We start from the raw sequence: 18,993 nt of genomic DNA, 5'->3' as shown, positions 1-18,993 counted from the left end.
GTCTCTGTATATAGCCAGAGTGACCAGAATGGGCAGGCGGTCACCAGGGACAATTTTAACTGATACTTATTTATTTTTTATCTCAGCTGATTGTAGTTGATAGGATAGTGGTATATTAGTTAAGTGTAGTAACGATTTCTTTCCTTGCCCCCTTCACAATATTCCCAACACAGCAGCCAGAATGATTTCCTTAAAACCTCTATAAGGTCATGTCATTCCTCTTCTCAGAACCCTCCAGGATCTTCCCAGGTCACTCAGTAGAAACTGAAAGTCCTGTCACCTGCTAGGCCCGCCACGATCTGGCCTTGTCTGTGACTCCTCTTCTCACACCCCTCGCCAGCCCCGCTGGCCTCCGCACTGCTCCTCGACGGGCTGGACAGACTCAGCCCACGGCCTTTACATGTAAAATTTCCTTTACCTACAGTGCTCTCCTTGAATTATGTCTTCGTCCTTCACTGTAGGTCTTTTCCTAAATGTCACCTTCTCAAAGAGGCTTTTCATAGCCATTGTTTCTGAAATTTCATATACAGATACTACCTACACTTCCTATATTATTGGTTTTTTCTCGTCACAACTTATCACTATCAACCTAAAATATATTTTACTTGATTTAAGTGGCCATCATGAACAGTGGGGTGTAGGGGATGCAGTCATTTGTGTAGATGGGATGTGGGCAGCAGTAAACGCAAAATTGCTTAATGGTGATGATGATAGAGAGGAGGAGGATGCAGCTGACACAGAGCACTTACACATGCCAGGCACGGGTAAATAAGCCTAGGAAAGTGTATTTACCTGTTATTCAGCAAATAGTAAACCACTGAGAGTGAGTGTTTAGACTTCAGACAGTAGTAGCAGCTGTAATTGTACTCTGCTATAGTAGCAATGAGTTGAAGAAAAGAAATAGAAACGTACCCTATTTTTAGGAAATATGGTTGGTTACTGTTTTATCTAATCCTGACATGGTACCAAGATAGATAAAAGACATTTTTTTTGAGTTGAAATAAGGAAGTTTATTACTCACAAGTCCTGGAGGAGGTACACAGCATACATTGAGGGCCCAGAAGAGGAGGCCAAGGCAGGGTGCAGACGGGAAGAGCAGTGAGACTGAGGGCACATGCCTTTATTTTTTTTTTTATTTTTTTTAGAACTTTTACTGAGATATAATTCACATACAATAAACTGCATATATTTCAAGCGTACAATTTGATATTTTTTTCATATTAGTAATGTATATATGGCAATCTCAATCTCCCAATTCATCCCCCCCACCCCATCCCCACCCCCGCTTTCCCCCCTTGGTGTCCATATGTTTGCTCTCTACATCTGTGTCTCAATTTATGCCTTGCAAACCTAAAATGGTTGGTCTGTACCATTTTAAAATTTAAATCTTTGTTGATTTCTGTTTTCTTACAAATATCCAACCCCACCACTTGAAAAGATTTACTTGGCAAAATTTCACAATTTTTCTAGGAAATATAGTAATAATTTTTTTAAAAAAGAGTTTAAATGGATGGGGGATATCTACAACAATGAACAAAGTGCAAACCAGGAAAAAAATTGAACTTAGGAAAGGGTCATGCCTCTTAAAAATATACCACTTCTCATAGCAGAAAAGTGTTGATATCTCAGTGCCTTTTTTGCAGGTGTAAACTCTGGAAGAATGTTGGCCAGGATAAGTGGCCAAGGAGCAGAGCCAAAAGGAATCTGGTTAGCACAAAGAGGCCTGGTGTGGCATCCCCTATATTTTACCCTGGGGGAAACCTTAAGGCAGAATTGCTTTTCCAGTTGGGAAAAAGCTCCAGGGTCAGAAAGGGCAATGATTCGTTGAGGACTGGCTCCATAATTTGCCAAAATCTTTATAATCTATTCAGGACTGGCTACACAATTTGCACATCACCTTGTATTTTATTTATTTTTTTAAATGAATGAATTAATTAATTTATTTATTTATTTATTTATTTATTTATTTATATGACGGCCTGGCCTTTGGGGCAAATAGGCCTGTGTGTGAATTCTCCCTGTAAGACCTGCCAGCTGGGAGACCTCAGACCAGTGATGAACCTCCCTCAGCCACCACCTCATCTTCCAAACCTAAACTGCTGGGAGCATTAAACAGAGTTGGTATATTTTAAAGCCCATTATGGGCTGAATTGTATTGCCCTAAAATTCATATAGTGAAGTCCTAACCCCCAGTAACTAAGAATGTAACCATATTTGGTGATAAGGTATTTAAAGAGATTATTAAGTTAAAATGAGGTCATTAAGGTGGGCCCTAAACCATTATCACTGGTGTCCTTATGAGGAAATATGGACACACAATGTGACACTTGTACACGAAGAGATGACTGTGTGAATGCACAGGGAGAAGACTGCCATCTGCAAGCCAAGGAGAGAGGCTTCAGAAGAAACCAACCATTCCAACACCTTGATCTCAGACTTCTGGCCTCCAGAACTGAGAAAATGAATGTTTTTTAACCACTCAGTGTGTGGTATTGTTATGGCAGCCCAAGCAAACTTAATATAAAGCTGTACTGTAGTACTGAACTGCACAGAAAAGATACTCTACAAATGTGGTTTACTAGAAAGTTCTCCCTTTTCCACCCCAGCCCTGCCTTTTTTGTCTCAAAGCACAAGTTTTAGTCCATATAGTGACCATGACAGTGGTAGGCCGAATACAGGCTTCCAAAGATGTCCGTGTCCTGATGGCAGAGCCTGCAAACGTATTTCCTTATTCAGTAAATGGGCTGTGCAGATGTAATTGAGAGGATCTTGAGATGGGGGGATTATCCTGGCTTATCTGAGTGGGTGCAGCATTATCACAAGGATCTTTACAAGAGGGAGGCAAGACAGTAAGTCAGTAGTAGGAGATGTGATGACAGAAGTAAGAGGTTAGAGTGAGGCAAGAAAGGGTTTGCAAGCCAAGAAATGCAGGTGGCCTTTAGAAGCTGAAAAAGACAAGGACAGAGATTCTCTCCTTTGAGCCCCTAGAGGGAACCATCCCTTCTGACACCTTGACTTTAGCGCAGTGAGACTTTTTGGACTTCTGACCTCCAGAATTGCAAAATCATAAATTTGTATTGTTTTAAGCCACTAAATTTGTGGTAATTTGTTGCAGTATCAATAACTAAACAGTTACAGCAACTATTTGAACTCTATTGATCTGTCCTCTGAACTGCCAGAGCTCTTGGCTGGCACCTATAGAGCTGTGGCTAAGAATGCAAGTCCAGGTGACAGCTTACCTGGGTTTGAAGCTCTCTTTTAACACCTGCCAGTTACCTGATCTCCCTGTGGTTCAGTTTCTCAAGTGGGGCTGATAATAGTACCCTTCTCGTGGATTTAAAAATCATCTGTCTCCATCTACTAGAAAGCAGATTCCATAATAACTGGGACTTTGTCTTACTCACTAAAACAGCCCCAATACAGCATGCTGTAGGTATTCAATAAATATTTGTAATTTATCACACATCAGTGGGCTAACATTTGAGTACTTGCCAGACCCGGGGTTAGATGCCACCATTAGAAATGAATGGTGGTCAACATTTGGGATAGGGAGGGTGGGAGGGAGTCGCAGGTGGGAGGGGATAGAGGGATATATGTATAAATACAGCTGATTCACTTTGCTGTACAGAAAAAACTGACACAACAGTGTAAAGCAATTATATTCCAATATAGAGCTTAAAAAAATTTTTTAAATTCACTAATGTGAGGCACCATAATAAAAATACAGATTTTCATGTACACATGATTAAAATATATGTAAACATATATATGTGTGTGTATATATATAATGAAGATTGAAGAAATAAAAATGTCATGGGTAATAGTTTATTATAATATTGCTTTATAATAACACTAGACAGGCACTGGTCCTAAACTTCATGTTTTAAACTAATATATGAATGTAACCTTTAGTTCTTCCCATGTTATTTTTGCTCTTTAATATTTGCATTTAAAAGATAGACCTCAAGATAGCCTATTGGGTTATGGAAAAACCTGAATGAACTTTTTGTCCAGTCCAACATATTTCACCCCTACTAAAACAAAAGAAGGAATGTTATTATTATCTTAATAAGTTCTTCCCAAAGTAAAGCATAGGATTAAGTACTAAAGGAAGGCCTGCGTGTATCTGCAGCCTCAGGCTTCCATGTCTTCTTTTTTTTATTTTTTTTATTATTTTTTTATTTTTTATTTTTTTTTGGGGGGGTACACCAGGTTCAATCATCTGTTTTTATACACATATCCCCGTATTCCCTCCCTTCCTTGACTCCCCCCCTCGAGTCCCCCCCACCCTCCCCGCCCCAGTCCTCTAAGGCATCTTCCATCCTCGAGTTGGGCTCCCTTTGTTATACAACAACTTCCCACTGACTGTTTTACAGTTGGTAGTATATATATGTCTGTGCTGCTCTCTCGCTTTGTCTCAGTTTCCCCTTCACCCCCCGCCCCCTCCCATACCTCGAGTTCTCCAGTCCATTCTCTGTATCTGCATCCTTGTTCTTGTCACTGAGTTCATCAGTACCAGTTTTAGATTCCGTATATGTGAGTTAGCATACAATATTTGTCCTTCTCTTTCTGACTTACTTCACTCTGTATGACAGATTGTAGTTCTATCCACCTCATTACATATAGCTCCATCTCATCCCTTTTTAGAGCTGAGGAATATTCCATTGTGTATATATGCCACATCTTCTGTATCCATTCATTTGTTGATGGGCATTTCGGTTGCTTCCATGTCCTGGCTATTGTAAATAGTGCTGCAATAAACATTATGGTACAAGTTTCTTTTGGGATTATGGTTTTCTTTGGGTATATGCCCAGGAGTGGGATGACTGGATCATATGGTAGTTCTATTTGTAGTTTTTGAAGGAACCTCCAAATTGTTTTCCATAGTGGCTGTACCAACTTACAGTCCCACCAACAGTGCAGGAGAGTTCCCTTTTCTCCACACCCTCTCCAACATTTGTGGTTTCCAGACTTTGTGATGATGGCCATTCTGATTGGTGTGAGGTGATACCTCATTGTGGCTTTGACTTGCATTTCTCTGATGATGAGTGATGTTGAGCATCTTTTCATGTGTTTGTTGGCCATCTGTATCCATGTCTTCTTTTAAGGAATAATCTGAAAAAGAATTACAGTTCTGAGAAAGAAAGTAAACCCCAACAGAGCACCAAAGTGGAGACAACCCTTTGGCTACACTGTAAAGCAGGCATATCCCCATGTCACTGTGGAGCCAACACAGTTTCTTAACCAATGATGTCCAAAGGCCTTGTAACGGGCAGTGAACTGCCACCCTGGGGTCACTATTAGAAACAGAAGACTGGGAAAAGTAATGCCACCTTGCTTGTCCTCAAGAATGATTGATAAGGGGCAGGAAATTAAAAGTTACCCTTAGCTTTCTTCTGTCATTTTAAAATAATTTTTACTTCATTCTTTTTCTTTTTTTTTTTTTTAAGATTTTTTTTTTGAGGTACAATTGCCATACAACATTATATTTTTTTCTTTTTCTTTTTGGCCACACGGCGTGGCATGTGGGATCTTAGTTCCCTGACCAGGGATCAAACCCGCGCCACCTGCATTGGAAGCATGGAGTCTTAGCCACTGGATTGCCAGGGAAGTCCCTGCATTCTTTTTCTAATGTAAAAGTAGCATATGTACGTTGTAGGAAGTGTAGAAATACAAAAAAAAGCACAAAGAGGAAAATAAAATTTTATTTCATTTTTAACATTATTTAAAGATAGGCACTATGAGCAGAGTGATAATCTTCTAGACTTTTAATAGGCATATATGCATATTTTTAATAAAATTGGAGCCACACTGTACTTCTTCAGAATCTACTTTTGCTTAATGTTTTCCCATATCATTAAATCTTCCTTCAAAATAGGAGTGTTTATTGGTTGCATAGGTTTTTTAAAATCATAGTTTACTATTAATCTTATTGAATTCATACATTTTTTACTTTTTTCCCTCCCTCACAAACATCAGTGCTGTGAGTAGATTCCTATCTTTGGGCACATCTCTGATTATTTCCACTGGATAAATTCCTCAAGGCAGAATGTCTCTGTGTGCACATCTCCAGGGATTATAAGGTGAGGGTAGAGGGCTGGACGTGGTAGTATGCACAATGTTAAGGTTTTGGATACATCTTCTCAAGTTACCTCCAGAAAGGTCTACATTTTTACCCACAGTGCATTGAGGGCCTCTTTCCTAAGATTGTAACCAATACTGAGACAGTTTTTTTCACCCTTGCAAATTTCATAGACAAGAATAATGTTGTTCCACTTATATTTCTGTGATTACTAATGTAGTTGAATATTTTTCAAAATGTTTATAAGACACTTATATTTCTTCTTTGTGAATTGCCTGCATGTCTTGCCCATTTGGTTATTGCTGTTGTTAATACATGCCACCTTGTTCTTAAAGACTTAAACATAAGGCACAACACCATAAAACTCCTAGAGGAAAGCATAGGCAAAACATTCTCTGACATAAATTTTGGCAGTGTTTTCATAGGTCAGTCTCCCAAGGCAATAGAAATAAAAACAAAAACAAACAAATGGGACCTAATCAAACTTACATTTTGCACAGCAAAGGAAGCCATAAAGGAAAGAAAGAAAGAAAAAGGAAGGAAGGAAGGAAGGAAGGAAGGAAGGAAGGAAGGAAGGAAGGAAGAAAAAGAGAAAGAAAGAAAAAGAAAGAAAGGAAGGAAGAAAGAAGGAAAGAAAGAAGAAAGGGAAGACAACCTACATAATGGGAGAAAATATTTGCAAAAATGTGACAGACAAGGGCTTAATCTCCAAATATACAAACAGCTCATATGACTCAACAATAAAAAAATAAACAACCCAACTGAAAAATAGGCAGAAGATCTTAATAGGCAAAGAAGTCATACAGATGGCCAGTAGGCACATGAAAAGATGCCCAACACCACTAACTGTTAAATGCAAATCAAAACTACAATGAGGTACCACCTCACACTGGTCAGAATGGCCATCATTAAAAAGTCTACAAATAACAAATGCTGGAGAGGGTGTGGAGAAAAGGGAACCCTCCTACACTGTTGGTGGAAATGTAACTTGGTATAGCCACTATGGAGAACAGTATGGAGGTTCCTCAGAAAACTAAGAATTACCATATGATCCAGCAATCCCACTCCTGGGAATATACCTGGACAAAACTACAATTCAAAAAGATACATGTATCTCTATGTTCATAGCAGCACTGTTCACAATAGCCAAAACATGGGAATAACCTAAATGCCCATTGACAGATGAATGGATAAAGAAGATATGGTATATGTATACAATGGAATATTACTCAGCCATAAAAAAGAATGAAATAATTCCATTTGCAGCAATATGGATGTAACTAGAGATTATCATACTAAGTGAAGTAAGTCAGAAAGAGTAAGACAAATCCCACATGATATCACTTATATGTGAAATCTAAAATATGGCAGAAATGAACAGACTTGTGGTTGCCATGGGACTGGGGGTGGGGTGGGGGTGGGGGTGAGGAGAGAAACAGTTGCGAGTTTGGGGTTGGTAAATGCAAACGATTAGATTTAGAATGGATAAACAACAAGGTCCTACTGTAGAGCACAGGGAACTATATTCACTATCCTGGGATAAACCAGAATGGAAAAGAATATGAAAAAAGAATGTATATATGTGTATAACTGAGTCACTTTGCTGAGATTAGCACAACATTGTAAATCAACTATACTTAAATTAAAAAAAAAAAAGAAATGCATGCTGCCTTGTTGATCATATCCCCAAAATGTGATATTTGACATACTTAGGCTGTGTTCTTATTTTACAAGATCATTATTATGTTAACAGTTATGGGATTTTTTATTTCATGCTTTAGGCAGACTTTTCTATGGAGAAGGTAACAATTTTAACATGTTTGTAGTTGTTCTCATTATTGTGTACTATTCAGTCAGTCATCAGACATTTATTGAGCATCTCCTATATCCCAGGCACAGGCTAGTTGCTGCAGACACACAGATGGATTACGTTGATAGTTCCTATGGTCAAAAAGCTCACAATCTGCTATACAGAGCTGTGCTGTCCAATATTGTAGCCTCCGGCCACATAAGATGATTAGGCACTTGAAATGTGGCTTGTCTGAATTGAGATCTCCTGTAAGGGTAAAATACATACCAGATTCCAAAGACCTAGTATGAAGAAATGCAAAATATCTCATTAGTAATTTATTGATTTCAAGCTGAAATCATATTTTTGTATATTTAGTCAAATGCAATATATAATTACAATTAATTTTACCTATTTTTATTTTTTTCATGTGGCTACTAAAAAAATTGATTACATCAGTGGCTAGCATTATATTTCTGATGTATAGAACACTATATGGGAGTATCCACATTCAAAATGTTTGACCTATAAAAATTACATAAACTCAGAGCTTTAGTTTCCTGATCTGCTAAATATAGGGAATAACATTTAACTTCATTTGGTTGGTGTGAGGCAAAACTGATAAACTTCCTGGCACACGATGAAAACTCAAAGAATGTTAGTTCTTTTCTCCCCCTATTCCCTTGCTTTGAAAGGTAAGCAGCTATGGAAAAAGAAGAACATTGAAACAAACCAATATGTCAGCACTTTAAAGTTCATGCTGCCAACAGGATTATCTTTCTATCTGTCTGGATGGTCTCTCATGAATAAGTTGAGAGAGATGATGATAAATGAATGATGAATAATGGATGGTTGGACAGATGGATGGATGGATGGATGGATGGGTGGGTGGATGGATGGGTGGGTGGGTGGATGGATGGAAGATGGATGGACGGACAGATAAACAGGCCAATAGATACATAGATATTCAATTATGCCTCCTCATCTACTGACATTTTAATCAGAAAATGGGAAAAACTTCCTAGTTTTCCTTCCCTTCTCGATGTTTGAGCTAGAATCACGAGAGCAGTGCACAGTGCCTAGGACAGTGTGAGCACTCCCTAACTGCCTGTTGGATGAATAAATGGAACTCCTGGAATAGGCAGGGGCTATAGAGACCACCTAGTCCAGTGAATCTCTCTAGCTTTTGTTAAGTAGGCAACAGAAAGACATTCTTCAAAGAAAACCTTACATAAAGCCCTAATATATAAACTAGATTAAAACAGAGACTTAGCCCTTTGACGTGTGTAGGTGCCTGAATCCTCCCTTCTGAGCCTCCCTTTCTTGTTCAATGGAGCCCCTTCTGGACTTCTGGGGAGCCTTGGGATTCTCACACAATCCAGCTTGGAAACCGTTTATGTTCTAATTCTACATAAAAGGAAACTAAGGCCTAGAGAAATAACTTGCCTATAATCAGAACAAGTTATTGCCAGATGAGCATTGAGATGATGAACACTGAAGTCCATGTGGTTACAGTGAAGTCTGACTAAGAGCCAAGTAAACCTTTCCAGCTTCAGTTTATGTCTCAAATGGGAATTAAAATAATAGTTACCTCATGGTGGTGGTGTAAGGACTGCATACGAAAATGTTCTCATCCAGTCTTGTGACTTTAAATGTCATCTGTGTATTGACTACCCCTAAATGTGTACCTGCAGCCTCAACCTTCCCCTTGAACTTGAACTGGGCAGAATTGACGACTGAACTGCCTGCTTGACATTTCTCCTTGAAAGCCAAATAGGCACCTCCAACTTAGCATGTTCAAAACTGAGTTCTCAAACTTCCCCCTCAAACCTTCTCCTCCCATGCTCTGTACCATCTCAGTAATGGCATCCACTCTTCCTGTTGCTCTGGCCAAAACCCTGGGATTGTCCTTGATTCCTCTCTTTCTCTCACGTTCCGTATCCCAGGCATTAGAAGCGCCTCTCGGGTCTACCTTCAAAATACGTGCAGAATCCCACTGCTACCACCCTGGCCCAAGTCACCATTCCCCCCCCCCCCCCCCCGGAGTAGTCCTTCCTAACAGGTCTCCTTTCTTTTCCCTTGCCCCCTCTCATTCTGTTCTCACCGCAAGAGCCTGGGTGATCCTAGTAAAACACAGGCGGGCACCTGTCACACCTCTCCTCAGAACCTCCCAGGGCCTCCTGAGTTATCTCAGGATGATAAAGCCGATGTCCTAAGCAAGGCCCTCGGGTCCTGTGTGATGTGGCTGCCCGCTACCTCCTGACTCTTCTAACGCTCTCCACCTTGCTACATTGCTCCAGCGCTACAGGCCTCCCTGAGGTGCTGGAATGCTTCCCCCAGGTTCTATCAAGGCTGCTCCCTCGCTTCCTTCAGCCTTTGCCCAAACATAACCATCTCAGTTGGTGAAACCTAAATCTTTGTCTTCCCTGTCTGAAACTGCACGCTCACAATAAACAAACTTCCTGTTCTCTTTTTCTGCTTTATTTTTCTCCATAGTAAAACATGATATAATTTGATTTACTTATTTCTTTTATTGTCTGTGCTCATCATCTAGAATTAAAGTTCCATGAGGTCAAGGATGCTTCTTGTTTTGAGCAGTCCTTATCTCCAATGCCTGGAAGAGTGCCTAACACAGAGTAAGCACTTAATAAATATTTGTTGAATGAATCATGTATGTAAAGCTTTTTATAGCACAGAACATACTTATTAAATATTGTGATTGTTTGCAGGCATTTTCAGCTTTCTTTTTCCTCTCCAAACTCTCTCTCTTTCTAGAAGCCATCTAGGAGGAACATTCACTTAAGAGATAACTAATTTTAAGGTTCTATTTTTGGAGAATAATTTTAACATTCAGTTCCTAAGCCTGAGTTGCTTGAATGGTTTCTATTTATCAGAGGGGGAGAGAATGTGGAACAGAAAATAGAGAACTTGGTAAAGTTATGGATGAATTTTAAAGGAAATATCTTACCCACTAATAAAGTATAAGTTCAACGTAAAGAAATGAAAAGTAATTATGCAAATACTAATTAGATTTCTATCTGTTTACTTACCAGTTTAAAACTCTAAGAATCTTCTTTTAAAAATTAAAGTTGTTGGTTATTATAAAATATTGGTTATATAACTGTAAATGGAAGGTAACCTTTAAAATTGTATGTAAAAATTTTTAAATAAAATAAAATACAAAATTAAAATTAGTTATTGTTTAATTTTGCTTGGGGCAGTACTGAGCATTGTACCAAAAATAAATTATCATGATTCTTACTTCCTTTATGCTTAGGCAATAGAAATACTTGCACTAGATCAGTGGCAGTTACTGGGATCCAAGTTCAGTTCTTGTTTCGGGAATGCCCCATAAATGCTAACTGCTTTCACTTTACATTACTTCCTTGAAGAGAGATAAGGGCAACTTTAACACGTTAGCATCAAGAATGAGTTAGTCTCTGACATAACATAATAAATACCCAATGAATATTTTAAATAAATTCACTTGGAAACAAGAAATTTTTTTTTTGTTTTTTTTTGGTTTTTTTGGCTGCACAGCTTGTGGGATCTTAGTCCCCCTACCAGGGCCCTCGCAGTGAAAGCGGGGAGTCCTAACCATTGAACCGCCAGGGAATTCTGGAAAAGAAAGTTTTTAGCACAAATTAATTAATCACTAATTGAAAATTGTTGTGATCTCATGATATGCAGAAGAACGTAGGAAAAAGGTATGCTGTTTCATAATTTTTCCCCATCCCTGCATTCAAGTTTCTGAGTGTCTTCATTTTGTTTCTGGCTGGTGTTTATTGTGTGTGCAGGTAGGCCCTCCTGCAAAGCCAAACATGAACGAAGTTCCAGTAACAGGTGTGGATGTGCTCCAGGCGGAAGAAACAGCAAGTGCAAATCCTGGAAATAGGGACAAACCAAGCAGATTCAAGGAACAAGAAGGTCAGATTTCTTATTTATTTCCAGAGCCACGCTGCATTATTACACATGGTGGTGAAGCTGCCCGCAGAAATGCAAATGGTGTTACCACTTTGGAAAACGGTATGGCAGTTTCTTACAGTTAACTCTGACTTTACCACTTGACCCAGCAATCCCATGCCTAGATATTAGCCAAGAGAAAAGGAAACAAGTTCACACAAAAACCTGTGCGTGAATGTTTACAGTAGCTCAATTTAGAATCACCCCAAACTGGAAAAAACTCAAATGTCCTTCAACTGGTAAAGGGTAAACAATCTGTGGCACATAAACAATGGTTGGACACTACTCAGCAATGAAAAGGAGCAAATAACTGATCCAGGCAGACACATGCGTGGGTCTCAAATGCATTATACCAAGTGAAAGAACCCAGACTCCAAAAGCAGTGTACTGTAGGATTCCATGATATGCTGGTAAAGATAAAACTATGGGGATATAAAACAGATCAATGGTTGCTAAAAACTGGAGGTCAAGGGAGAGGTTGACTAAAAAGGCATGAGGAAGTTTGAAGCGTTGCTGGAACTATTCTATATCTTGATTGCAGTAATTTTACACAGTTGTCAAAACTCATAGAAAAGTACACATACACAAAGGTGAAGTTTACTGTGTGTTAATTATACCACACACACACACACACACACACACACAAAGTGAATGGAAGTCTTCATCAAGTTGAGCTGAAAGCAATCAAAATGCAATCACATTGTTGTCATGCTAATTAAGCTAAAAGTTAAATTTTTATCTGTCTGCATATGGATTTACATTCCAGAACCACCCTTTTCCCAACACCTGGAGTCGTTCATTTAATCAATATTTATCAAATACCTACTAAATGCTATGCACTGTTCTACGTTCTGAGGATGCCTCAATGAATAAGATGTCTCTACCTTCCTAGAGCTTGCATTTTAATAACAAATAAGTGAATAAACACATAGATAAATAAATACATATGCTATTTAAAATAATGTAATTTGACGTAGTGGTAAGTTGTAAAGAAAAATAAAGCATGGTAAAGGGAAAGAGAGTTATGGGGAAAAGAGACTATTTTTTTTTCTTTTTGGTCACACCTTCTGTGGCACCTCAGTTCCCTGACCAGGGATCGATCCTGCACCCCCTGCACTGGAAGCACGGAGTCTTAACCACTAGACCGCCAAGGAAGTTCCCAGAAAGGAGACTATTTCTGATAGACTGCCAGGGAAGAAATTCTGAGTGGCAGCTGAACAGAGGCTTAAACAATATGATGGAGGGACTATGTAATAGCTGCGGCAAGACTGTTCCAGGAAGAGGGAACAGCGTGAATATCAGCTTGAAACAGAGATGAATCAAGCAGGTACAAGGAGCAACAGGACTGCCAGGTTTCTGGTCTTGTTTCCATAGTCCATCATCATGCCACATTATGAATTCGGATCATTTTAATTTATACTTATCAAAATTATAATATACTGGGGAAAATTTGGTCTACTTATCCCAAAATGATAGCTGGAAGATACAATCATGCACAACTACTGTCAAAAAGTGAGAAGCAAAAGAAGTGTGTCAGTTCTTAGTTGCACACTGGTCCATCTCAGCAGATAGTTTATCGAGAGAACATCAGAAATCTCACAGAAATGAAGAACCAGTGTGCTAGTTATCAAGTTATTGCCTCTCAGGTCTAAATGCAACCTGCCTTATCTGCTCTACAGTATTGGGGCTGGACCCTGTAAGCGTTTCTCCTTGGCAGTGAGCATGAAATTATTGAGCTTTGTCAGCAGAGGGTGTTGGAGGGACGTTGCCCGAGGAGGGGGCTCCCTTTCCTGATTCGGGTGTCTTTCTTTTTGCTTCTTGCTTCTTCATGAGGCTGTCCGCATCCCGTGGTCAGGATTTCAGTAATACTTCTCCCCAGCTACTGTGAGTTGAATGGTGTTCCCCCAAAATTCATATGTTGAAGTCCTAAATCCCCAGTACCTTAGAATGTGACTGTATTTGGAGATGAGGTCTTGAAAAAGGTAGTTAAGGTTAAATGAGGTCATTAGGAGGTGCCCTAATCTGACATCACGGGTGTCTGTATAAGCAGAGATCACGCAGAGGGAAAACCGTGTGAAGACCAGCTACAAGCGAGAAAGATAGGTCTCAGAGGAAATCAATGCTGATAATTTTTTCTTGGGCTTCTAGCCTCCATAACTATGAGGAAATAAATTTCTGTTGCTTAAGCCCCCCAGTGTGTGGTACTTTGTTATGGCAGCCCTACTAAACTGACATACCAGCCGTGCCCACAAATGTAAGCTCTCAGTCCCAACACAGCTAGGCGACCACCTTGCTGCAGCCCTCCTGACATCAGGCCTCATGACCCCCAGCTGGAAAGTGGGCTCTTGTGCCCTAACCCCCTGCACAGGCCCACGCGCCAGCCTCTGTCCTCCTGCTCTCCGGAGCGTTTGCCATCCTTGCCCATATGTACCCCAGAGGATGTTTCCTCTTGCCAGTCCTGACCGTGGCTTCCTGGCCAGGTTCAGCCCTCCTCCCCGCAGAAGGGTGTTCCCTGCTTGTCTGGTGTCTGTAGACCCGCGGGCGGAAGGCCACCCAGCAGCCTGGCCGTCACCCAGTGGGCAGCAACCACTCATTCTCCCACAGGGTGGAGTCCCAGCTTGAGGACAGGGACACATTCCAAGTTTGTTTCTTCCTTGGGTACTTTTATCAGACTTAGAGTATTCTTTAGAGTTCCCTTTACCTCTCATAGTTATTACCCTGTTACAGTGAATAAGTCTTTAAAGTAAACTTTCCCTGTTCATATTATGCTTAGACTCTCACTGCTACAGTCTTTCACAGAATCAGGACTGGGAGCAGCCCTAAGAGGTAGACCTGTAAAGATGGGAGCGGGGAGCTGGGCGAGGCCCTTGCATTTGAACACAGTGTTGAGCTCCTTGCCAATGGGATATGGGAGGCTAGTAATTTCTGGCATGCTGAGATATCACAGTCAAACTGTCACCTGTGGCTGATTGTAACGAAGTACAAACTGAAGCAAATGTCTTAGCGTCTCAAGCGGTTGCCGCACCGTTACAGCGGTCAGTGATGACAAAAAGGAATGTGGTGTGAAATCAGTTCTTCCGAATGCACTTGAGGACTTACAGAAAGGAGATGACGAACTCAGATCTTTTAACTCGCAGCTCGAGTCACAGTTGGAGAACTAGAAAGCTTATGTGACAGCCCTTAAAAGAATCTTTTCCTTTTACCCAGGGGGCTGGTACTACTGGAAATTAAACAAAATCTAATTGTTTGGATTGCCGAATTAAAACAATGGTAGAATTTGCAGTTTCTGAGCCTCTCTTTCCTACAGCGGAAGCTTGCAAAATATGTCCAAGCAAACTAGCCTTCCTTTACTTAAATACCTGTGAAAACCTCATCTGAGGCAAATGTCTTGAAAGGGGTCTTTCATGCTCCTCAAGACCCAGCCCAGCTTTGTGACTAGATGCATAACTAAGGTGACACCTCAGCATGTTCCCACAGGACAGATACACATTATGACCCAGGAGGAAATAGAACTGCCACACTCTTCTAATATATCTCATCAGAAACCTGAGGAACTCATGTGGGAGTTTCTTCTAAAGATGTTAAAACAAGAAGAGTGGAATATAACACTAGGGCGGGACAAATGTACTGATGTGACTGCACTTACTGGCATACTGGGGAGGAGGGAAGGCAAAGGCTTGGAGGGACAGGAATCTTGGACCCGATTTATTATGTGCAATCTGCACATCCACCTCCCATCTATGTTCCAGGAAAAGGTCCTGAAGACAAGTCCCTTCACCAAGGCACCTACATCCTTGGAAAGCCCTGTCATTGCTCTCTTTTATAGGCTAGGCATGACTGTAGAGCATGTCACCATCAAGAGGGCCCCACTGATTTCAGTGGGGATGATGGGATCCCAGAATAGTGGCAGCATTTGAGCATCAAAGACAAGGTGCATGGGCACATCTACCATAAAGGACGGCAGTGACCTATCAGAAATCAGAATGCTTTGGCTCACAAAGATCTTTGGCAGTGGCCAACTGATCAAAATGGATGGGCAGCCTACCATATGGTTCGATTTCTATTACAGGGAAAACTCTAGGACTGGTGGCCAAAACGTGTTTCGAATTGTTCTAGTGGCAAGTCACTGCCTTTCACTTTGGATTTCTCAACCTCAGTGAATTTATAGACTCAGAAGTCTTTGAATGAAGAGTGTCGCTTATGACCCATGCTAACCAGAGCCTCACAGGGAAAGGAATTCTGGACCACTACACCTAGGAAGAGACAGAACAGGGATCTGAGTTCCAGCCGCCACTCCTAACCATTATTATCTTCTATCTCCATACAAGATAATAAAACCTTCAACCTTGGTCTGAACAACATGAAAGTCCAGCTGAAGCTCACGGGTGCTGTGGGTGCTGCGAAGCGCACGTGGCCCTCTAGACCCTAAGCAGCAAACCTGCCGTTGTGGGAGGAGGATTATGGCTGCCTCTCCGCTTTTCTTCTTTGGGAAAAGAGGCTCCTAGGAACTCATAGATGGAGGACAGTACCTGGTGCCTGTTTGTTCATGGTGCTGCTATACTAATAAACTCAGACCTTTCTAGGCGGACATATAAGACCTCCTCACCCCCCAGCTAAGGTGACCAAATGTCCTGGTTTGCCCAAACTGAGGTGTTTCCTGTGACTTGGGACTTCCCATGCTACAACTAGGAAAGTTCCAGGCAAACCAGAACCCCCATATTCCAGTAATCCAGCCACCGCTCTGGCAGCTGTATTGCCTAGGAATACAGGAAGACAGAAAGATGAACTGTTCAGATCTTATCTAATTTTGGCTCCATTTCATGATAGAATCAAGTGTGTTAGTTTGTGTGTAATTTTTTGATAAAGTATCCTCTAAACTTTCTATATCTTTTAACCATTAGTATTGATTCCAATCAGAAGATGGTAAAATATTTACTATAAACTCAATGGATGAATAATAAATGTGAAGCAGCCTCACAGCCCAAAATTACACAATTTGTCATGGGCAAATGACTTCAAAACAATTTCCTCAGGATTTTCAGAATATCTTTTATTTAAAAAATATTTTTATCAATTGGGTTCTGTCTCACTAATACCATATATATACATATATACATATATATTTATTTATTTAGGCTACACCGGGTCTTAGCTGCGGCACTCAGGATCTTCGTTGCGGCATGCAGACTCAGTTTTGGCACGCAAACTCTTAGTTGCAGCATGCATTCGGGGTCTAGTTCCCTGACCAGGGATCAAACTCAGGCCCCTTGCACTGGGAGAGGGAAGTCTTACACATTGGACCACCAGGGAAATCCCAGAATATCTTAACACCAGTGAAAGTCTACAGCTATTGAGATTAACAAATAGTATGTAAGTAAATTCAATGCATGCGTGATGTGGAAACTCTTTTAGTCTTTCTTTCAACAGCTGCCTACAGACCTTTTTTTCTTAAAAAAAATTATTTCAGTTCTCTTTTTTTCCCCTTTGTGCCTTCATATAGAAAGGCTGATAATCAGTTAAATGTCTAAAAGGCAAACAACTGATAAAGGATATGAGAAAAGTAATTTTTTTCTATCCCAGAGTCACAGTCTTAAGCATCTTAAATTTCAAAACAACCCCAGCAGCTGTCTGACCCTGTACCTGCAATTACCTAACGGAGAGAGAGTGCATCTTACATGTTAAAGTATAAAAGTATTTGTTACCGGTTTACTTCTTTTTTTAAAAATGAAATTCAGACAATACAGAAATGTTTGAATTTTATTTATTTATTTTATTTATTGGCTGCATTGGGTCTTCATTGCTGCGCACGGGCTTTCTGTAGTTACAGAGGACAGGAGCTACTCTTCATTGCAACGCGCAGGCATCGCATTGCGGCGGCTTCTCTTGTTGCAGAGCACAGGCTCTAGGTGCGCAGCCTTCAGTAGTTGCGACACGTGGGCTCAGTAGTTGTGGCGCATGGGCTCTAAAGCGCAGGCCCAATAGTTGTGGTGCATGGGCTTAGTTGCTCCGCGGCATGTGGGATCTTCCTAGACCAGGGCTCAAACCCATGTCCCCTGCATTGGCAGGCAGACTCTTAACCACTGTGCCACCAGGGAAGCCCTGGTTTACTTCTTAAAATAAAAAATAATAATAAAGTGGAAAAGATTCAAAGTCTCCCAATCTACAGCTCTGTTGTGAGAAACTAATGAGAGTAACCAACACCTAGCTGGTGCTACTGTGCTCCAGGTATTGTTCTAAGCACTCTGCACCAATTAACTCATTTTATAGACAGGAAAAAGAGGAGGAGAGAGGTTGAGTGATGAGTACAAGGTCACACAGGTGGTAACTGGTGGTGCTGGGATTCAGCCACCCGTGCTCAGTCCAGAGTCCTTGCTTTCATCGTCCGTCATATTGCCCTTTCACAGGCAATAACACAGTCACATGCAAAGCAATTGAGAAGGACTGTTATCATGGTCCTGTATTTTGAGCCAGGACTGAAGCAAATAAGAACCACTTTAATTTATAATAAAGACCTAGAAATAGGAAGGGGACATCCCCAAATGGTGTGAGATGAGAGCAGTGTGGAACCCCAAAAAGGGGATCCAGGCCACCCTGAAAATATTCCCCGGACCACACAGGTGAGCTGTTATGGTCAGTTTCTTACAGGGGAGGAAGCAGAAATTGACATCAGCACCTTTAGAATTGTGTAAAGTACAGAATGGATTCAGTCATTCTTAAATCCCTTCCTCTTCTTCATAAGATCCTGAATTACAGAATCTCTCTGGGAATATTTGTATGTTTAATAACTGGACAGAATGAATCCTACCTGATAATTATCACCTTTATTCTGATACCTAGTCTTCTATAGTGTGAATATATGTGCGTGTGTGTGTGTGTAATGTTTTCAGTATGTATCAAGAACATGAACAATGTGATATACATGTGTTTGTTAGTTTTAATCTAGAGGTAGTATATATTTTTTAAAAGATTTATTTATTTATTTATTTTTGGCTGTGTTGGGTCTTTGTTGCTACATGCAGTCTTTCTCTAGTTGTGGCAAGCAGGGGCTACTCTGTTGTGGTGTATGGGCTTCTCATTACGATGGCTTCTCTTTTTGTGGAGCACAGGCTCTAGACGCTCAGGCTTCAGTAGTTGCAGCACACGGGCTTAGTAGTTGTGG

This window comes from Hippopotamus amphibius, chromosome 3 (assembly GCF_030028045.1).
Source record: "Hippopotamus amphibius kiboko isolate mHipAmp2 chromosome 3, mHipAmp2.hap2, whole genome shotgun sequence".
In the NCBI taxonomy this organism is placed as follows: domain Eukaryota; kingdom Metazoa; phylum Chordata; class Mammalia; order Artiodactyla; family Hippopotamidae; genus Hippopotamus; species Hippopotamus amphibius.
This window is presented reverse-complemented; position numbering follows the sequence as displayed.